At 35.8% G+C, this 23,027-nt stretch overlaps 1 protein-coding gene across 1 annotated transcript in view; it reads right to left on the bottom strand.

Annotated features, from left to right (window-relative positions):
- Window positions 1–15,485, bottom strand: part of atxn1a (ataxin 1a) — a 205,691-nt gene extending 190,206 nt beyond the window's left edge. The window contains exon 1 of the mRNA XM_056480057.1: window positions 15,332–15,485. The gene's annotated coding sequence lies outside the window, so the exon portion shown is untranslated. The remainder of the gene's footprint in view (window positions 1–15,331) is intronic.
- Window positions 15,486–23,027: the final 7,542 nt, after the last annotated feature.

Raw genomic sequence — 23,027 nt, 5'->3', positions numbered from 1 at the left:
GCCGCTGTCGACTGACTGACTGACCCACCCCTCTCCTTCCCTAAACCCAACCAATTTTATTTATTGACAGGAAAGCAGTCCATATGGAGTTAAGGGGTCAGCTGGTAAGCGTGAAAAGAAACGGCATCATACCGCCCCTAAGCGTTCATTTTAAACATGAAATGCAGCCATACAAACTTCTGGTTACATAATTGGCAATCTCTAGTTTTCAGAATGAGCCCATGTTGGATTAATGTCATTTTTCAAGATGTTTAGAGCTGTTGTTTTGGCACATCTCCCAGTCTATATTCTCACTCGCTTTTGCAACTTTTTTCTTTCTTATTTAACTTTTTGCACACTGAAATCTGAAATTTCGTATACGTTTTTTCTTATTAAAATCTGAAAAACCTTCCACACAGAGTCCGGTGCATATTAATTAATCCATTTCTTAAATAATTAATAAAACAATATAAACGATTATTTTAAAGATGCTTTTCTTGTCTTCTCCCTGCTTAACAAAAGAAAAGAAAAAAAGAGGAAATATTGGGTCCATCCCATCCTTTGGGAGATTGCGGAGAGAGGAAGCAGAGTTCCACCTCCTTATTAAAGACCTGCGGGATTATCCAGAATGATACAAAGTTTACTTCAGGATGTCCGTGACTCAGTTTGATACTTTGCTAGCAATACTGGACCACATATTTAAAAGACGACAACCAATTTCCATGAACCAATTGAATAGGGCTGAACGATATTGGAAACAAATCTAACATTGCGATTTTTTTTTTTTATTCTGCGGTATATCTTGCAATATGACAACAATTTGACCAGATGAATATCTCTATATCTGAGAAAGTGCATCTGCATAAAATCTAATAAACAATTTTAAATTAAAAACTGTGTTTTATTGTTTTACTAGTCTAACAGTATTCAGGTACAGTAATTAAATAATAAAAATAAAATAATTCAATAAATCAATCGTTATTAAAAGTTACAAACTGTACAATTTCTTATGCTTGAATTCTTTAAAAAATCATTATACAGTCACAGGCCTCAATAACCCATGTAAATTCTGCATATAATTGTGATATCCTGTGACTATTGCGAATGGTCACATTGCGATATCGATGCTGAAACGATATATTGTGTCTGATCCTAAACAGAGACTGGTAGTTTGTTTAAGGTACGGACACACAGACACACATTTTGCCCTGAATTGTTAAAACGCCCCTCAATATGTCTTTTCGGGTCCAAAAACTAAAAAAATTTGAACCACATTTGTATTTTGTTTATGACAGACGAAAGTTTTGGAGGCAGTGTGTCAATACAATTAAGACAACATGAGGTTGAAGTTATTTTTCAAGGTGCGAAAATTTCAGACGTGATTTCAGATCCAGTGTGCAATAACCTTTACTTGTAGCAACAACTCCACCTCGCTGTCAGCCCATTTTTAAAGCTAGGTGCTTTTCCTTGACATATTACTGCAATGTTTCAAAAAGAGCGGGAAAATAAATAAATGCCATGGAGAAATGATGCTGCCCAAAGAGTCTTAAGTTTCACGCATGCACAGTAAAGAAAGCGTTTGCAGTCTTTTCAGTGTGGATGAACAACTTATTGGAAACAATAAAAAACGATTATATGGACACAGAGTGTTTTTAGGCATAAACACCGTTTTCAAATTTATCCAGATTAGTGAGGACAGCCTGAACATGAGATTTGCTTACAGAAATTCAAGAACTTTCCAAAACAAACAAAGGTATAAAGGTGAAACAAAGACTCTGGCTGTTTTGAGAAGGTTAATGAATCTGATGGAATGTTTAGGTTAGGTTTTAGGTTATTCTGCAAGGTGACAGCAGTACTACACTGCACTGTACCTACTACACCTTGAAAAAGATCTTCGAAAACATGGCCGCTGGAATATCGGCTCTTTCTCTCTCAACAGTCGTAATGTTACTCCAAGGAAGTTCAATCTGTAATCCCACCCTTTACTGCATATGATATGTGAGGTTGGATAGAAGTATGCATTGCGGTTAAAGAGCACTCGGTGGTCCTATTTATCTGCCTAGTTGCATCAGGAAGGATGGCATCTTGGCTCCATGAGAATTTGTGTTTTCTTTGCTTCAGGGGTTTATAACAAGCTGGTCAAATGGTTCCAGCTGCCCTCTGTTTATGAACTATATGCAAAACAAGCTAAATTTATTGCACTTTCAAACTGTAATACACATCAGATGGAAGGGGAGAAGTAGAGATGTGATATTCTGCCACATAATAGTCTATTATTTAGTAATTTTCATACTAAAAGAATTACTAGTGACATGAAACATGAGACTGACAGTATGGAGCCTATAAATAGATGGGCGATTTTTCACTACCAAGTTCCTCATTACAAATAAGGCTATTCTAATGCCAAACTACATAGCGAATGCCATTAAATATGAATGAAAGCCAACTGCTGGGATAAAAAGGTTGAGCGGCATGAATGTACACTAACACTGCACTGAGGTCTAGCTTTGTGCAGTACATCAATAACAGACTGATACATAATTCTTTTGCTGTACGTGTTGAAAATGAGGCTTTTAGACTGTCATTTTTCTGAGCTCTTTTACATAAAAAAAACATCATCCATTTGGACACTGCACGGCAGGCAAACTTTAAAGAGACAGTTTGATCACAAATTAGGTTATCAAATATTCCCATTTGTGTTGTGTTGCCTTTTCATAAAACAATGTTTAAAATTATCTTTCAAGAAAATCAACATGATAATTTATACTTATATCTTATATATCTTAGTGTTTGTTTTCTCAAACTTTGTGGATAACAACACACAAAATGATGTTGAGGTGAATGTGAATGTAAATACTTCAGGAAGAAAGAGCATGTGTACAACTATATTGGGTCTGTGCATAATCAGTATATCTGGGTCCAAGAATTAAAGGTGCAGTATACAAGTTTGACACCCAGTGGTTGAACTAGGTATTGCATTCCTGGATCAAAACAAAAGCAAGCACAGGTTGCCAGATTGAGGACAGAAGCATGTTTTAAACAATGTTTTAAATAAAAGCAAATCACATGCGATAGAAGGAATATTTTCCATATTAAAAGAAGTTTTTGTACTAACCAACACCTCAAATTGATATTTTAGAAACGGCTTCTATTTCTCACAGGGGAACAACAGAAAACTGACAATGATCAACTCAGGTACACCTCATGTGCTTTATTCAGAGTTAAATGCTAACAATGTGAGTTTTTAAAGCCATTTTACATGACATTTATTGCTATACTAATGAAAGCAGCAGCAGATAGTTCACCTCGGATCTTGAACATAAACCATTTGAAATTTAACTTTAGAACTACTTGGATGACTACATCCATACATCTCTGTAATGACTCACAGACATCTAGTATGTCAAAGAAAGCGTTCTTGCAGGACTCCCAGAGACCCCCAGATTCATCTTCAATGCCTCCTCCATCTAAACCCAGACAAGCTTAATAATGTTCATGCCTGGTGACTGGGCTGACCAATCCTGGAGCACATTGACCCTCTTTGCTTTCAGGGATTATGATGTGGAGGGTGAAGTATGAGAGGGAGCGCTATCCTGCTGAAGAATTTGCCCTCTCCTGTGGTTTGTTGATACCTCAGGCTGTTGATGTTGCCATCCATCTCTCGCACACCCCCATACTGAATGTAACCCCAAACCATGATTTTTCCTTCACCAAATTTAACTGATTTCTGTGAGAATCTTGGGTTCATGCAGGTTCCAATAGGTCTTCTGCAGTATTGGTAATGATTAGGACGCAGTTCAACAGATGAATCATCGAAAAATAATCAACCTTCTGCCATTTTTTTAAATAATCAACTGGAAGTCAACTGGGATTGACGACAAAACTTTGGTCATGTAGTATACAGTTTTGTCATGTAGTATACATATAATTCTATAAACACATGTACAGCAAGATAAATGTATACAGTATTATATACAATAATACAGTATTTTTGCTGTAATTGATTTACAGTAAGTTATTGGCGAACTGCTGCCAGTAAATTACTGTAGATACAACAGGAAATTGTTAACAGTGTACCTTTAAGGAAATTTCAAATGAGCGTGCAACTTATGTCTTTCAGAAACAGGCCTTTTCCACAACAAGGATTTTCATGGTGTTCGACACCAGCTGCACATGAGAGAGAAGCTTTGCTGTTCTTTGTTGCTTTCATGCTGAAAGAGTGGCATCAATAGTGGCTCTACTGTCTGGAAATGCCCAGAGGGAGCAGCAAGCATACAGATCCATCCACACCAGAGGAGGACAGCGGCCCATAGAGGGGTCATCGATCTCCACACTGACACAGAGCCGCTACACTATTCACACTCTGCCATTCAGAAGTTCAGCCATCGATCTCTCCTATATCTGAGGCCATCTTCACTACAAAGGCTCAGATGGGCTGAATGACAAGTGCGGATTTTGCCTTTGAGCGCACCTGGAAAGCTGCAAACTCACAATATATTGCTGAATTTGAGCTGGAAACAACATATGGAGGAGTGGACTGCCATATTTGCTTGTACTAATTGAATATGCATAACTTTCATGCACCCTATTACTTATTTATGCAGGTTGGTACTGTATATGAGATAGAAATTAATCTGCATGAAGCACCCACAATGTGTGAATCATGCCGAAGCACTGCTGTACAAAAGCAGAATATTAATGATATACATGACATAATCAACAAAATTATTCATCATCGTTTTTTTTTAGAGCTGCATGATAAATTGAAACAAAGTTGATACTGCAATATGGTTTTAGGCATTTATAAAATGGCAAAAGCTTCTGTTTAGGCTGCTTCAGTGTCTCAAAGCAGCTTGATTCATAAACCCTCAAATGAAAGGTCGATTTTCAACATTTTAAAACGAACATATTATGGACGTTTATTTATTTATTATTAAATATTTGATTGGAGTACAACAGTATTATTGTAATATATTAGTCACACTACAACAAGATTTCATGAGTCAATGTATTTACAAACACAAACTAATTATAAACAATACATTACAGAATTTATTAATCACAGTTCATATTAAACAGTTGACATTTTTATAAACATTAAATAGATGAAATTTTGGCCTTGAGGATTTGAAATGAAACTGTCCGTTTTAATTCGAGGGTATTTACATCCAAATCAATTAAACGGTGTAGGAATTACAGCAGTTTGCATAAGTGCCTCCAACTTGTTAAGGGACCAAAAGTAATGAGACAAAATATTAATGATCATAAACTAAAAATTCATTGTGTTGGTGTTGGAGACAAAAGATGTTAGATGTCTATGTCCCAATATCTATGGACCTGACTTTAAACCATTTCCAAATAGTCCTATAATAAGTCATGTAGGGAAAATTCTGTTTTTTTTTTTTTTAATTACGTTTTTCAACTACTCAATTTTGCAACAGTACAACAATATACTGTATATTTGTCTTGTCTGATATTTTTTATAAATAATAAATAGCTCAAGTATATAATTTAGGCCATTTTTATTTTCTCTGCAGATGCACATAAATTATCATTTTCAAATAGTCCTATTCAAGTCAAAATTTGTTATGAGTGTAACAGTATTATTGTAATATATTTAATTGGTCACACTTTACAATAAGGCTTCATTAGTTAATGTGTTTACTAACACAAACTAATAATAAACATTACATGTACAGCATTTATTAATCAGTTCAAGATTTATTAATGTATCATTAACATTCAAATTCATGCTCGCTAACATTAGTTAATCACCAGGAGCTAACATGAACTAACAACAACTGTTGTTTCGTTAACTATAACGTTAACTAGCTTGAACACATACTGTAATAAATGTATTGTTCATTGTTTATGTTAGTAAATGCGTTAACTAATGCAACCTTATTTTAAAGTAATACCATTTAATTTGTTTTTTGCTTATATATATATATATATATATATATATATATATATATATATATATATATATATATATATATATATATATAAATATTATTATTATTATTATTATTATTATTATTATTATTATTGTTCTATTTTATTATTATTATTTTTTTTTTTTACAACAGTAAATGGTTCAAATAAAATTTAGGCCTGTTTTATTTTCTCTGTAGATGCGCATAAATGATAATTTCCCAAAAGTCATCTGGTGAATATTCAGTTTTTTTTTATTTATCTTTCTGACTACTCAATTTTGCAACAGTATACAATACAATACAATAATTATTTGTCTTGTTTGATATTTTTATAAATATTAAAGAGATCAAATGTAATTTAGGTCTTTTTATGTTCTCTGCAGATGTGCATACAGTTAGCTCCATAAATTTTGGGACATCGACAATTCTTTAAATAATTTTTGGCTCTATATACCAAAAATAGTATTTAAATGACATGAAGATGGGCTTTAACTGCAGACTGTCAGCTTTAATTTGAGGATATTTACATCCAATCAGGTGAACGTAAAAAAAAAATTGTATACAACAATATACTGTATATTTGTCTTGTTTGATATTTTTATAAATATTACAGAGATGAAATGTAATTTAAGCATATTTTATTTCTCTGCAGATGCACATACAGTCAGGTCCATAAATATTGGGACATTGACACAATTCTGACATTTTTGGCTCTATACATCCAAAACGATGGATTTGAAATTAATCTGTAGACTCTCAGCTTTAATTTGAGGGTATTTACCTTCAAATCAGGTGAACACTGTAGGAATTACAACAGTTTGTATGAGTGCCTCCCACTTGTTAAGGAACCAAAAGTAATTGGACAGAATAATAATAAACCAAAAATATACTGTGTTGGTGTATTGAGCCAAAAACGTTAGAACGGTGTCAATGCATATTTGTCTTGTTTGATATTTTTATAAATATTAAATAGTTCAAATATAATTTAGGCCTGTTTTATTTTCTCTGCAGATGCACATAAATTATCATTTCCATACTCATCTGGTGAATATTCTGTTTTCCTTTTTTAACTACCCAACTTTGCAACAGTACGCAACAATATATATTTATTTTGTTTGATATTTTTATAAATATAAAAAAATAAAATGTAATTTTATGCTTTTTTTCCATCTGCAAATGCACATAAATTATTATTTCCAAATAGGAGTCATTCAAGAAAAAAAAAAAGGTTTTCAAAATACTCCTACAGTAAGTAACAGAACATCCTCTTGTAAAGTACATTTCTAGAATTATCATGCAGCTTTGCTTGAATCTACTGCAGCACGATGCTCAACTACACAGGTATTACAACAAATTCCCCCACTTTGCTTGATAATTCCTGTGCCTTTGGCTCTAAATTATTATATTTCAGATTGTAAAGGCCACATGAGCCCATTAAACGGGTCTTTAAAAGACTTCAAAATGACTCCCGGCTGTCTAGAAACCACATGCTCATATGTTGCACTCGAAGCTGTAGAGCCTGAATCTGTCACGAATTCTAGAGGTTTGAATGTGATTTATTCATGCAAGTGCTTTATTTTTAACTCCGCTTCTCGATGGATGAAGAGATTTATTGATGATCCTGAAGCCCCGTCACTACGACAAGATGAATATGAGGGTTTAGGAAAATTTCAGCTCATCAACGGAACAGTTTCGAATCACGTTCGTCGTATTGTTCAGCCGGAAAAATAAAAAGCGTCAATTTAGGCTATACATAAAGCCATCACGGGGAGTCTAGAGGAAGACGAGCAGCCTGCACGCTGACATCCACTCAGTGGAGAAAGGAATGTTTTTCATCTCGATATCAAAAAAAAAAGCTCTTGAGCGCTGGAGTACAAAAGCAGGTTGGGGATGTGTACTTCGCCCATGGAGGGAGAGCAAATGAATAGAGCTGAGAGATGAAAGAAAGGGGTTATAAAGGTCTGGAAACAGCATTGCTCAATCGATCCCGTTCCTTGCCTCCTCCTTCCCACCTCATACTGTGAGATTTTGACACTGTAAAAGGACATTGAACTCCCGGAGACTCCTGATACTCGCGCCATTCACAAGTGGGTTGGAAATACATACAGGTGTAAATGGGGTCCAAAATATTTACTGATTTCATCTCTCACAACACGTTTAGAGGTAGTAAAGCATGTGTTCGACATTTGCTTGCCAATATTCAATAAATCAATATACTGTGATTATGAACATGCATGATTTTGATTTCATCGGCACTGAATAGCAAGAATAATTACTTTATATTTATACTTTTTGTTTTGTATATTCATATTGTATTTGCTGTGTTCATAACAGTAACGTATGCTTGGAGACCTTGTTGGTTAGCTTAATAGTTCAAGCCATTTTGATTTCACATGTTAATCTGGCCTACTACACTGTAAAGAAATGCTGGGTTCCACACAATCGATTTGTGTTGGGACAACATGAAGAATTAAGCTAACTTATACGTTTTTACAAATTTAAGTGGACTGAACATAAAACAATTAAGTTGTCCCACATTAAAAAAATTCAAGAATTGTGTTGTTTCAGCTCATTTTTAATAACATTTTTTTAATAACAATTGAACAAACAGCAAACATCATTTTCAGTGTGTACATGCTGAAATATTGATTGACAATTTTGTGATTGTCTGTTAATATTGTCCAATAAGACTCCAATAGTTAACATTAGTTAATTAAAACAAGCTCGTGATGAACTTTCATTAACCTTAGGTGACGTTCTTAGTTAATGCCTTAGGATTAAAATCATAGTAATTGATTAATTTAATTATTTAATTTGATTATTGTAATTTTTATTCGAAATTTGATTACAAGATATAATCTTTTATAAAATATTTTTGCTATTTAAATTGTTTGAAACATTTGTTAACTCTGAACATGCATAGACAAAAAAGCAATCCACTAAGTATTTTTGGTTATTATACCTGTTCAAGTAACCTTTTTTTGCAGCTTAGGTCAATACCGTGATAATACTGTACACAGTAATAAACGCTTCAAAACTAAATCGCAACAACATTTGCTTACTCTGAACATTTATTCATTCATTTTCTTTTCGGCTTAGTCCCTTTATTAATCAGGGGTCGCCACAGCAGAATGAACCGCCAACTTATCCAGCATATGTTTTACACAGCGGATGCCCTTCCAGCTGCAACCCATCACTGGGAAACACCCATTCCCTTCCATTCACACACATACCCAGCCGAAGCTTGAACTAGCGACCTTCTTGCTGTGAGGCAAGAGCACTACCCACTGCGCCACCGTGCTGCTACTCTGAACAAGTATAGACAAAAAAGCAACCTACCAAGTATTTTAAATTTATTATAGCTGTTAAAGTAACCTTTTTTGCAGCTTACTGTAGGTCAATGCTGTATACAGTAAAAAAAGCCTCAGGAATTAATCGCAACAACACAAATTTAAACCGTCAGAGGTCTAGAATGTACTGTATGCGTCTACATCACATTTGTAGAGGTCTTCATGGGTTTACTTGGACTCAAAAAAACAGAGGTCCAAAAATGTACTTCGGGTCTGTCTTCAGCTGTTTTTTGTTTTTTTTATGAATTAATTTATGCACATCAGGTTTGAGTAATAAGTGATTTGGGTCATGTTCGGATTTTAGGACCAAAGAAGATAATGAAATAAAACAAATCTTTATTAAACCACAAATGTTCTATTTTCTTGTGCCTGAATGCTTTAATTTAAATTTGTGTGTGTGTGTGTGTGTGTGTAATGCTCAAACACTAAACTAAAATAAGGATTTGTAGGTGAAATATTCATTTTTATTATTCTTCTAAATGCATGTTTTTGATCTTAAACGTGAAACATTAATCTATGCATTTCTCACTTTAATAATGTTTATTGCTTTTAATCAAAACACCACAACTTGTATGACAAATAACAGACTTCACTAGTCACTTAGTTCACTTAAACCCCACCACTATTACAATCAACCCTGAAGGGTTAGTTCACTCCAAAATTACAAATTGCTATTAATTTCTTCAACCTCAGGTGACATTTCTTTCCTTCAGTGGTGCATTTAATGTAGCAAAAAACTGTCACTTTCCAAAACCTTCACTCTCTCAGTTCCTCTCCGCCAACTTCCATCCGATCAGCTGAAACAATCAGATCTTTCAAGAAGCAGCTGAAGAAACGTACACCTCTTCCACAAGCACTCAACCACAAAACACACTTAAACCAGCGCGCTTCCACAAACAAAATCATGTCTGCATTTCAAAATCATCTAATGTCCATGTATCATGCATGTATCAATTGATTAATTTTCAAGTTTTGTAAAATTATGAGCAGATTCAAAAGGCATACAGTATATTTTCCTCACTTCATCAAACATTTTTGTTTTACATATTTGAAACCAAATGCCTTCCATTGTAGGAACAAAAACAGCTGAAACATTCTTCAGATATCTTCTTTTATGTTCTAGAGAATAAAGTCAGAAAGTGAATGGCGAATGGAATGAATGGAATCATAAATGAATACAGAATTTTCATTGTGGCTGATTTACTCTATAATGCCAAAGTCCCTTTAAGGCAAGTCATTTCACTCGGCAGCCATCTTTGAAACGCCTCTCAGGCAGAATGCTTGGGCATTGAATGGGGAAACATCAAATTCTTCAAAACTGCCAAGCTTATGATTACATTACATATTTGAAACCACCAATAAAATTAAACAAAAATTGTCTCATAAGTTTCATTTCTAAACATTCGAATCAAACAAAATTGGTATATTTTCAGGTTGCCCGAGCTAATGCTAATGCTAACCTCATTTATGGCCGTTCTACACATTATCATCCTCTGGATAATGATCGTCTGATCATGCTAGTTTGCTGAAGTAATCCACAACTTGGTTGCCATATTGACTGTTACACTTTCCCCCATTCAAACCTATGCAAGTGACATGTCTTGTGTATTCTATTGTCTTTGATAATGTACAGCACTACACTCAAAAAATCATGTGTGGGAAGACTAAAATCGAAAAAGCATACTGTGAATGCAACATGCATATAAGAGGTTACCAGGTGCAAACAGCAACAGATGGCCAACTGTGACCAAATGACCCCTGAAAAGACCAGGTGTAAACAGGGATTGTGTCAAGCATTACATTTAAGGTTCAATTCCAGCAGGAAAATAGCCAAAGTTTGAGCTCAGAGAATGAATTGACTGAAAGTACATGATGCTCCAGAACAATGAGTTCATGTATGCATACCTGTGAGGGAGTGTGCTTAAAGAGCTTGCCTGGATTGGCCTACCTTGAGACTTATTTTCCAGCAAGCCAGGTTGACATAATCTCCACCCCTCTGATGTGTAAACAAATTTCTAGTCCAGCTGGCTCTACTCACCCATTGGCTGAAACTGTCCCTGTCAATCACACCGCTATTATGTAAGCAGTGTCTGCAGGTGGAGGTGTGTCTCTCTCTGCACATTTCACCGGCACTCGAGCATGTCAAGTGAGCCATGCCTACATCTGTCACAAGCTCAGTTAGGTTCATCAAACCCACCTCCGCCGACACTGCTAGTCTGAACAGCGCCGCTACTAAAATGATACAAGGACAGGCACTTCACAAGTGACAGGTGTGTATGTGTAAAACTGAACAAATCAGCACACACGCAAGAGCGCTTGTGATTAGGCCATACTCTGTGTCTTAATTACCACTCATTAGCATTTAAAAGTAAGTGGTACTGGGGCCATCAAACGGAGATTTGCTTACCGAGTTATAGCACAGAGCAATTCACCACTGCACAAATCCTTCTGTAAAAAAAAGCATTCGCTGCATAATCAGAGCAGACAGCTTAGTCCCCAGGTTGCAAAGGGCAGCCCGTACCGTTTGAAACGTATTACAACCACATAAAAAGGGGGAAACACTAATCCACTCGCTCTCCAAAACAATGGGATTTTCATTAAAAGCACCAGGATTTCTTAATCATTCCAAGCCTTGGAAATGTACACTAATAATAAGCATGAAAACTGAGCATGTGGCAGTGATACTCCGGCAGAACGCTGTGAAACTGAAGCTCTGTGACCTTGCTAATAATCCACCTTTATTTATTTGAACAAGCAGATCTTTTAACATTCAACGCAGGAATTTTATTTCTCGCTACGTCTGTCTTTGCCTTTTTTATGGCATGCCAAAGCTTAAAAGTGAACTAAATCAAGTGAATAAAAACAGAATCAAAGGGAGATATTTGCTCTTAAAAAGTCATAATGAAATGTTTTGCTTCACTTTTGCTGCCAAGGTCCTATGAGCTGTAAATTTGCAAACAATTGAATTAATAAAATAGCAAAAGAAGTGTTGCATAAAGGATAGAATAAACTACAACAGTGCACAATGAAGTCCATTCAAAAATGAAAGCTACAGTACAATATGACATGAGCATCATGTTGTAAACCTGTGCAGAATTACTTTAAAATTAACCAATAAAAAAGTATGCAAATTATACTGTACATAGCAGTAGTGTTACTTTGCATGGAAGAATGTATTTGAATGTACAACATAATAGTAAATGTACTGTGCAATAAGTTATATTACAGTAAGTACTGTATTGTAATAGTCCAACAAAAGGCTGGGCGATAAAACCGATATTGGTATTAATTAACCGAAGACCATTGTCAATGTTGATTTAAAAAAAAAAAGATTCTGTATGAAGGCTATAGTTTTATTGAAATATGACTGCTGAGTGTGTGTCTTGGAAGCAATGCCAATAAGCTTAGGGTGTAAGTTTGTTATTTCCGATGGAGGCGCCTGTGTAAATAAAAAAGAATGTCACCAGATTGGCTTTTTGGTTTCTTTTCTTGTGCATCCCAGCCACTAGCATAGTGGCAGAGCATTTTTTATCATGGGATGTGATATAGTCACAATTTGTAATGTTGCAGTGTGTATTTGAATAATGATGGCTGGTTCCTTTACTTGAAAGCTCAGATTTGATCATCATAATTTGTTTTGTTTACAGAGTTTAAGGTTTACTGTATCATTATTATTGCCACTTTACAGATGTTGATCTACCTTAAAGTTTGCTTTGGTAAAGCGTAAAAGCTGAACAATCATTTCACATACTTTGTAACATTTTATTTATCAAGTTTGAGGGTCTCTTTAACACTTGTGTTTATTTTATTATAAAGAGGTGAGATATTTTGTTTAAATGTTTTTTGTTTTTGACTATTAAAAATATTTGCCTTAGTAATGTTGGTAAATTAAAATAAAGTGGTTAATTTTTTTAAATCCTAATATTCCCAAATGTATTTTTAAAAAATATTCAATAATTATTATTACCGAATGATATGAAAGATGATAACGTGATTTTTTTTTTTTTTTTTTTGCAATAATCGCCCAGCCCTAGTCCAACATATGCCTTAGTCCCATGAATCATAAAGCTGCATACCTGTATGGGTCATTCTTACTATTTGGTGCCATTTCAGGTAGTAACTGTCCCTGAAAATGTTTTTAATTTTCCAAGATTTTATAATCTCAGTTGAAGAAGTACTTGTTAAGAAAAATATACTGGTCCAGCTCAGGATATTACAATTTAGCATTTTTTGCAGGATTTTCACATGTAACAGGCCAAATGTACCCCATTACAGAACATTCTTGTACTGTATCTTTTGAAACGTGTTGAAAAGAAATCGTTACTGCAATATTTACATTTTCTAAGAGCTAAAAATGTATTACTGAACAATAATTATCTAAAAAAGATTTGTTATGATTTAAGGCACATTGTCAATTTAATGAATTTATCATTCATTCATTCATTTTCTTTTCAGCTCAGTCCCTTTATTTATCAGGGGTCGCCACAGCGGAATGAACCGCCAACTTTCCAGCCACAACCCAACATTGGGAAACACCCATACGCCACACCACACATACTCCACTGCCAATTTATCTTATTAAATTAACCTATAGCGCATCTTTGGACTGTGGGGAAAACCCAGAGCAAACCCACACAAACAGAAACTATACACAGAAATGCCAACTGACCCAACCTGGTCTTGTACCAGTGACCTTCTTGCTGTGAGGCGATTGTGCAATGCACTGCGCCACCGTGACGCCCTTAATGTATTTAATTTAGTTTAAAAAAAAGATTTTTGAAGATTCTGTACCATTTAATGCCTTGGGGACACAAAATGGCACTGAATAGTAGGAATGACCCGTATACTACAGTACAGTAAACAGTATAGCATATGCCAGTAAACTATAACTGTCCTGTGAATCATAAACTTGCATCATAGTACACTAAAGTAAAGTGTATGCATTAACTGTCATAACACGTGATGAATCTTTGCATAGTAAACACCATTCAAAATAGTTACAGCTATACATTGCACAACATAGTTTGCATGCAAGGCACATAGTGCAGATGGTACAGTATAGCGTGTGATTTGACACTCTGACCCTATAACGAAAGACCTACATGAGACTGTCTTAACCAACTGTTTACATAATCAACGTTAAATCGCAGTTTATTTACTAAAGTCATGTCAGTCACAATGCATAGAGCCCCGTCAGCCGGCAAACACATGAAATATACACAGCAACAGCTCATTATATAACCAACCGGGATGAACCGAGTGACATCACGGCGGGATACACTCAGTGGCTGCGTCTCAAATCTTAGTAACGCTGCCTACCTAGAGAGCAGCGTTGGAGTCGTTTCAGAACGCATACACAGTGCGTTTTAGGAATCATAACCTACTATATGATGCCCCCCAATACGACTATTGAAACACTGCCAATGTCTGTTAAGTGGCACGGAGACTAATTTGTCGTAGCCTTCTAGTATTAAACAGACAGCGGCGAGCGATGAACGCTCTTGCGTAAACCGCGTCGCCGTGGATTAAACGGTGCACAAGGGTTGAAGTCGCAACTCTAGTACAGACGAACACTTCCGCGATTGTGTTTTCACATCAAAAGCCTTCCAGCTACAGTGTTGACTCAGCAGAAGTGCGCACGGTTAAGACAGTGACAATGTCGGTTAAAAAGTACAGCTGACAGATCATCATTCCGCCGGTAAAATCATGTTTGGAAGTCTGTCAAATAAGCGGAGTGGCGCAGTTACTCCAGCCGGGCTAGAGCGCTCTCTACTCGGTCTGGCAGCTCGCAAGCAACCGCCCCGCTTCCCGTGCGCTACTTCAAAGTAGTTATATAATTTTAAATCGAGGTGACCAACAGCACATCCCGTACGCCTCGCAAGGTCGATCGCAAACAGGTTAATGTGAAAATTAGTGCAAATGTCACAGTAAGTATTTACAAAGGTTAATTTTTATATATAGTAAACGGCACTCTCTGTTCCTCCTGCGTCTTTTAGTTTACATGCATTTCTCCCAGATGATGAGCAAGACAGCTTGGTGCTGGTGAAAATAAATGCACGGACTTACTGTACGGTATAACGGGCAGGGAAGCGCGAGGCTCTCCGTGTTGCCAGGGGCTCCGTGCGTTCTCGCGCACTGCCGGTGGAATCGTCTCCCCTCCGCTCGTACAATGATGTCTGCTGCAGCCCGAGCTAATAGCTCTATCGCTCCGTGCCCCCACCTCCAGTGAGAGTGTGTGTGAGTGTGTGGAGGCGTGCATAAGAGTGTGTGTGAATGTGTAATCCAAATATGGAGCAGTTGGCCGGCCCAGTTAAAGAGAACGGATTGGAGGTTGTTCCGTTAAAAAAAAAAAGTATAGAAAAAACCTGACGTTTGGGGCACCATAAACAAACGGTGTATTTTAGAGTTTAGCTGAACGGGTCAGTTGTTTTCAATAGTTTATGATTCCGGTGCTAATGTACTGTACGGTTTACTAGAACATGAGCACAATTTAAAGTTGTAAACCTGTGCACAACAAACTAATAATCAATATTCATGATTAAGTACAAAACATTCATAGTGTAGCATGCACAGAAGAGTGATTTATGATATAGTAAAGTAGTATTTATGCTGTAAATTCCATGGTTGCAATAAACTATAATATATGTTGTCTATAATATATGCTGAATATACAGTATATAACTGTCCCATGAATCATAAACCTAAAATATAGTACAGTACAGTATTCATTAACTGTCGTGACTCATAAAATAAAACATTAGAAAAACACAATAGTAATGGCTATGCATTGCACAATGTAGCTTTTTTGCGAACTGTGCACAACTCCTATATGCTGCATAGTATTACAAACTTTGCATAGTATAGAATACCCAGCAGGCACATGACATCAGATTGACGTTGTACCCAAACTCTTTGTGGGATGTTGCATTTTGGATGGAAATGAAAATCAGGTTGACGTCAGAACCCAATGTCAGACCAACGTCAGTGTCCAACACTGGACAGATGTTGAATTTTAGTCACTTTCCAATGCAACATAAAAATATCAATGCCTAATGATGTTACAGCTTGACGTTGTGTGGACGTTACCACTATGATGTCTATCAGACGTTGGATTTTGGTTGCCATACCTAACGAATAAATATCACTATTTGGCATCAATATGTCGTTGGTTTTAGATGTTGGCTCAACGTTGCATTTTGGTCACTTTCCAACAGAACATAAAATCAACCATATATCAATGTCAATTCATGTCGTTATTGGACAATTGGAAAATTGTCCAATAATATCTCACAACTCTCCCATAGTCGCCCACTGAAGCCAAGCAGGGCTGCGCCCAGTCAGTACCTGGATGGAATCCCACATGGGAAAGCTAGGTTGCTGCCAGAAGTGGTGCTAGTGAGGCCAGCAGGGGGTGCCCTAACTGCGGTCTGTGTGGGTTCTAATGCCCCAGTATAGTGAAGGGGACTACATACTGTCAGCGAGCGCCGTCTTTCGGATGAGACATTAAACCGAGGTCCTGACACTCTGTGGTTGTTAAAAATCCCAGGATGTCCTTTGAAAAAAAGTAGGGTTTTAACGCTGCATTCTGGCCAAATTTGCCCACTAGCCACTGTCCATCATGGCCTCCTAATCATCCCCACATGATAATTGGCTTCATCACTCTGTCTCCTCTCCACCAATCAGCTGGTGTGTGGTGTGCGGTCTGGCTGCAGTCACATCATCCAGGTGGATGCTGCACACTGGTGGTAGATGGGGAGATTACCTCCAATGAGTAAAACGATTTGAATGTCCAGAAAAGCGTGACATAAAGGTAAGAAATTATTATTATTATTATTATTATTTTTATTGTTATGATCTTAAATCATAAATTTGATGTGTCTCTCTTACACAAACATGTGATCATGATTGTGTGATCATAATTGTTCCATTTTTATTTAGTTTAAGGAGGTTCGGAAAACTGAATCATCAACTTTTATATATTAACTGCACAAAAAATAATAATTATCAGCTATTGTGATTGATCAATAGCAAGAAGTTTGTCTAAAGAAGTTTCTGACAGTAGTTTTGTGATACAATGTCTGCTTTTTTAGATACATTTTACATTTTTGCTTCTGCTTACTATGCTGGAACATTCTGTTTCAACCATAAAAAAGTATTGTCATGAAGATATGCATGATTATTGTACATTTTAATAAAGCATGCAGAAGTTAAGTTTAAATGACAATAGTAGACTATACAATTTTCTTTGTAAATATATTCATACTTTTTAAACCACATTATGGGGTGAATAGAATTAGACTAAATGTTAAATGCATGCGCTCACATACACAGACACATTGTGGTCAGTGTTTGGAAAGGGAATTTCCAGAAGAGTTTGCGCCTATGTTTCTATGGAGACTACAACATACTCTTCCTCCACCCTGAAATACATCAGCATGTCTGCCCTATTATTTAAGAGTTTCAGTGCTTAACTTCAACATGACCAAACACTATACATAATAATCAAGAAAACAATCTGCTCATGAAAAATTCTCAGCGTCAAGAGTTTTTCCTGAATTGTTATAAAACGATGTGAGAAATAATTCAGGCATACCAGACATCATTTTATTATTCACCATCAGGGGCGCCGCTGGCCGCCACGGGCCCATTTGGTTGGGTAATGGTGGTTATCGAGGATGAAAGTGAAGATCGGAGGGGGAGCTAATGTATGGGCCCTTAGAATAGTCTTTCCCCCCCTTAGCGGCGCCCCTGTACACCATACAATATACTTACACAGTGTCACAGTATTAAAATAAACAGGCTTACTTTTTCAGTTATGGAGGGCATGATCATTGTACATCTGAGAGCTTCTCTTGAAATACACATTTATACTGTACAGTATATCTACTGTATTTATTATGGCTTTTCACACTTTTAGCATGCTTTACATTCTTTTAGACAGTGATATTTTAGTATTATCTGTTATATTATTAAAGTACTGGGCGACACAGTTTGAGTCACTGGTTTGAGTTCTGGCTGGGCCACTTGGTGTTTCTGTGTGGAGTTTGCATGTTCTCCCCGTGTTGGCGTGGGTTTCGTCTGGGTGATCCAGTTTCCCGCACAGTGCAAACATATGCGCTATAGGTGAATTGAGTAAACTAAATTGCCCGTAGTGTGTGTGAACGAGTGTGTATGGGTGTTTCCCAGTACTGGGTTGAAGCTGGAAGGGCATCCGCCAACATATGCTGGATAAGCTGGCGGTTCATTCCACTGTGGTGACCCCTGGTTAATAAAGGGACTAAGCTGAAGGAAAATGAATGAATGAATATTAAAATACTTGATCATATTTTGATTTTGGTTTATTTTTTTCAATTTATTTTGTTTAGGTAAGTTTAGGGGTCGGGATTGTTATGTGAAATGTAGTTTTATTTTATTTATAATCAAACTAAAAATGCATTATTATATTGCATATTTCCTTTTAAGTTTAAATGTTAAGTAAGTTTTAGTAATTTAACATATATTCTGATATATTTTTTACAGTAGATGAAAATCTTGTAACTTCATTTAGATTTTTCTTCATTAGGATAAAACAGTATTGTAAGTCACTCTCATGCTGTAATAAACCCATATGGCTTTCTTCTCAGGAACACAAAAGGTGAACTTCTGAAGAAAATCATTCTCTCTCTTTTCTATGCATGGAAAGTAAATGAGAACGGGTTTATCAAGTCTAAAAACTGCAAAAAAAAAGCAGTACTAGAAAGTACTGCATGGAATTCATGTACTGTATTCCAAGTCTTCTGTAATAAAAGCATGTTAGAGTAACAGAAAGAAATGTAGCCGGTTATTTGGTAATAATATCTTCCCTATTAAGTGCTAAAAGTAAAAACTATACCATCACAAAACAATAAAAAGTTTAATATCACAAAACGGCAATATTTTTTGTGCCTTTCATACCTAAACTTTCATGGTTTAGCGTCATTTGCAATCAGCACAGATCCTGATGGAACACCTTGTCGACACTAAACACTGGATTTTCAAAACAATGTGTAATTTACTGCAAAGGTGTGATTGTCTAGATAAACTGTAATTAGTTTCTTTACATGTCAGTCATGGCCTATCTGTAGTGACTATTTTGTGTCATCTCTGAATGGGGTTGAGTTCATAACCTCTGCCACCTTTGGTTTGATTAGTCTAAAACATTTAATATTCATTAATAACATCAATTTGGTAATTATAGAAGACCCACCTTATTCCAAACATGTCTTATTTGTTTTAAATGATGGGTTGTACTTTCGGTTTGTAGAACTTACATTGAAAATATCTGAAACAAATGATTTCAAATAACCTGTAACAGTACAAAAGTGCTGATTACAGCTAATTCCAGCCTGATCTCATGAGGAAATGTAACCATTTTACGTTTTGTCAGTGGCTAATTCGTACGAGTTCAGTCATAAGAAAATATTAGATTTTTAAAGGAGGCTATAAAGGATTTTAAAGGATTTAAAAAGGAGGTGTGGCTCCCAACCCCACCCCTAATCCCAACCGTCATTGGGGGATGAGCAAATTAAACTAAATTGTACGAATTCATATGAATTAGCCACTAAATCAAAAAGGTACGAATTTCCGTAAGATGGTGTTGAATAATTATTATTTATTAACTAGTTCCCCACATTTTTCAAATATTCATAATATTCATATTACTTGAACTGTTATCAGTTAAGCCAAACTAAAATTTGGCGGACAGAAATACTAACAGCGTTGAATCATTTGAATAAGTGAGTGGTTAGCAGTATATTCTCTGACTGGATCAACTGAATCAATTAGTCATTAACGGTAGAACAGATCTTTTAAATGAGCGATTCGTTAACAGTAGACTTTCTCCGACTGGATCAGTTGAATCATTGAGTCGTTAACTGACAATTAACTCTGAACACATTTTGATCAGAGAGTCATTAACGTTAAACTCTCTCTGACTGGAACATATGAATCAGTTAGGACCAGTTCACACACTGCATGATTTTCATAATCGTTGGATCGCTGTTGTTTTCACACTGCATGAATATAGGGGAGCGTTCAGTTGCTGCTGTGTTTATACAGCATGACGGATCTGTGACCCGAGGATACACACTGCATGACTACAAAATAAAGAAATGGTACCCTGCAATAAATATTATAAATAATCTGACATTCAAATGGTCTGTGCTGAACGATGATTTACAGGAAAGGAGCAAAAAGAAAACAAGATTATGGAGGAGGAAATTTAGGGTACAAGAAATGTGTGTTGTGCAAAGAGAGAAAAATATTGGTCAATAAATTATTTTGCAATACGCTGCTGTAGCTGATCAAGCAAACGTTTCTTTGTTTCTGTTTAATCTTATTGTAAAGCGTATTTATTCTGACATTTTGTTCTATAACTCCTCCCCGAACTCTCCACTGACCTCTATCCTGCTCTCTCATTGGCTGTTGGTCATCGCTGATGTGTTTTTCAGTCAGAACTCATTTTCACAGCATGATATTGAATTGCAGACAGGTATTTCACAGACACTGTGTGATTGTTGCTCATTTGAACAAGCACCGATTTCCCTCTGATTTCAGGTTTTTGTCTGCAATTTCACAAACCTTTTTTTTTGGCCATGAGATCCTTTCAGCAGGGAAGTTATTTGGTGTCAAATAGAGTGTACCATTCAGAAGGGCTCATCCCTATGCCCTGATCCCGTTAAAGCTGTCACTAAGAAGGGTAACCCCTTCAAAGAGATTAGGGCATAGGGATAGGCCCTTACGAATGGAACATACTGTCCCCAATTGATCAGCTGAATCGATGAATCATTAACTGTGGGCTCACTCTGAACAAATCTTTTGAATCAGTGAATCTTTAGCTGTCAACTCAAATATTGAGTTCATTTCAATATGTGAGTCATTACAGGGTTAGCTAGCTTACTCATGCGATTTTTAACATTTATGAATTTCTTTCTTTGGTTGAAGACAAAAGAATATAAGGAAAAAATACAATGGAAGTCATGGGTCCCAGCAATCAGCATTTTTCAAAATATCTTATTTTGTGTTCAGTAGAAGAAACTCAGATTTTGAAGGGTGAGTAAATGATGACAGAATATTCATTTTGGGGTGAACTATCCATTTAGTATCCCTGTAGACTACGGATCATCCAACAGTAGAAGTAAAAATGCTTAGTTTGCAGTGTTGGGGGTAACACATTACAGGTTATGCAAGTTATGTCATGATATTACTTTATTATTAATAAGTATTATTATTAGGGATGCTCTGATCGATCAACTGAAGATTGGTATCGGCCGATAATTACTTTTAATGTCTCGCCAATCGGGTTGATCTCATGAACCGATCGCAAGTGTTCATTTACGAGTTTACACAAGCAAGTGGCACGTGCACTCATCCGCAGCGATACAACACATGAAGAAGTGAATGATGTAAGTGGGCGTGAGCGATCACTACTCTCTACACTCCCAACACAGCAGCTGTCATTCTGCTGCTTGGAGATGAGCAAAATATTTGAATGGCCTTGCAAATGCACCTGTATTTAGGCCATTTTGCATATAAGAACTGAAAGGTCTGTGTTTTTGACTATTGCATGTTCACTAAAACCTGACTCTAAATATTAGAGAAATAAAAAAACAAATATATTTAATAATATAACTTATTGTAATATACTTGTTGCAATAAACAGTAGTGTATAGGCCTATTTTTTTAAAGAAAAAAAGTAATGGATTTACAGTGTGCATTTTAATTCTTATGCATCAAATATAAGCTTCAAACTTTTTATTTATGTTGAATTCTTATTTCATCATTTGGAATGTTTCCAAAAAATAAATAAATAAATAAATATATATATTATCCGTTTTATCTATAATTTTCTTTAAAGCTGCTTCAATTATTACACTGAATAGTTATGAGACATGTTTAAGGGATATATTCAACATCCTTAATTCATACCTGAAGGGAAGAAGTGCTTTCTGCAATAATAAAAAGTTATATAAAGTGTGAAGCATCAGAATTGATACTCGGTATCGGCAGATCACCATGACAAGGAATCAGAACTCAACAGCAACTGCAAAAATCATGATCGGAGCATCTCTAATTATTATTACTTGTAATTATTACCTATTATTAGGCCCACACAGAATCTGCGCATGGAAAAATCTGCAGATCTTTAGCCCATCATTGAGTCTATTTATTTACTACTGTAAATGTGTGTACGTAAACTTATACTTATTCAGTTTTTAAATGAATTTCAGTTTTTTTTTGCATTGGAAACATTAAATAAAAGTTAATGAAGGTTTTATTTTTTATTTCATTTATTAAGTTCTTAGTTACGATACTCCCAAAATCATTCAGCATAAATCCGAAGATTTTTTTAGTAAATCTTGCGGAGAAATAGCTAAAAATGTTCAGTAATGAGAGTTACTTTTAGTTTAATTATTTAGATTATACAAAATAAATGCTTAACTAAAATGAGCATATAGTCATGTACTCATGTTGAATAAAGCTCTCACTGAAAGAATTCACTCCCCGTGGGAACGACAGAAATGAAGATGGCAGAGTTCTGAAAGAGATCAAGCCTCAGCCACCTGCAAAAAAAGTAACATATACTTTCCATAAAAAGTAACTAAGTAACGCAACTAGTTGCTTTTAAGGGGGAGTAATATTGTATTAAATATTGTAATGCATTACTGTCAAAAGTAACTTTTCGCAATACTGTTAGTACTCTGACAGGTTTCTTTTCCTCCACACAAGAATTTGAGGATTTCAA

This window comes from Danio aesculapii, chromosome 19, assembly GCF_903798145.1.
Source record: "Danio aesculapii chromosome 19, fDanAes4.1, whole genome shotgun sequence".
In the NCBI taxonomy this organism is placed as follows: Eukaryota; Metazoa; Chordata; class Actinopteri; order Cypriniformes; family Danionidae; genus Danio; species Danio aesculapii.
This window is presented reverse-complemented; position numbering and strand designations above follow the sequence as displayed.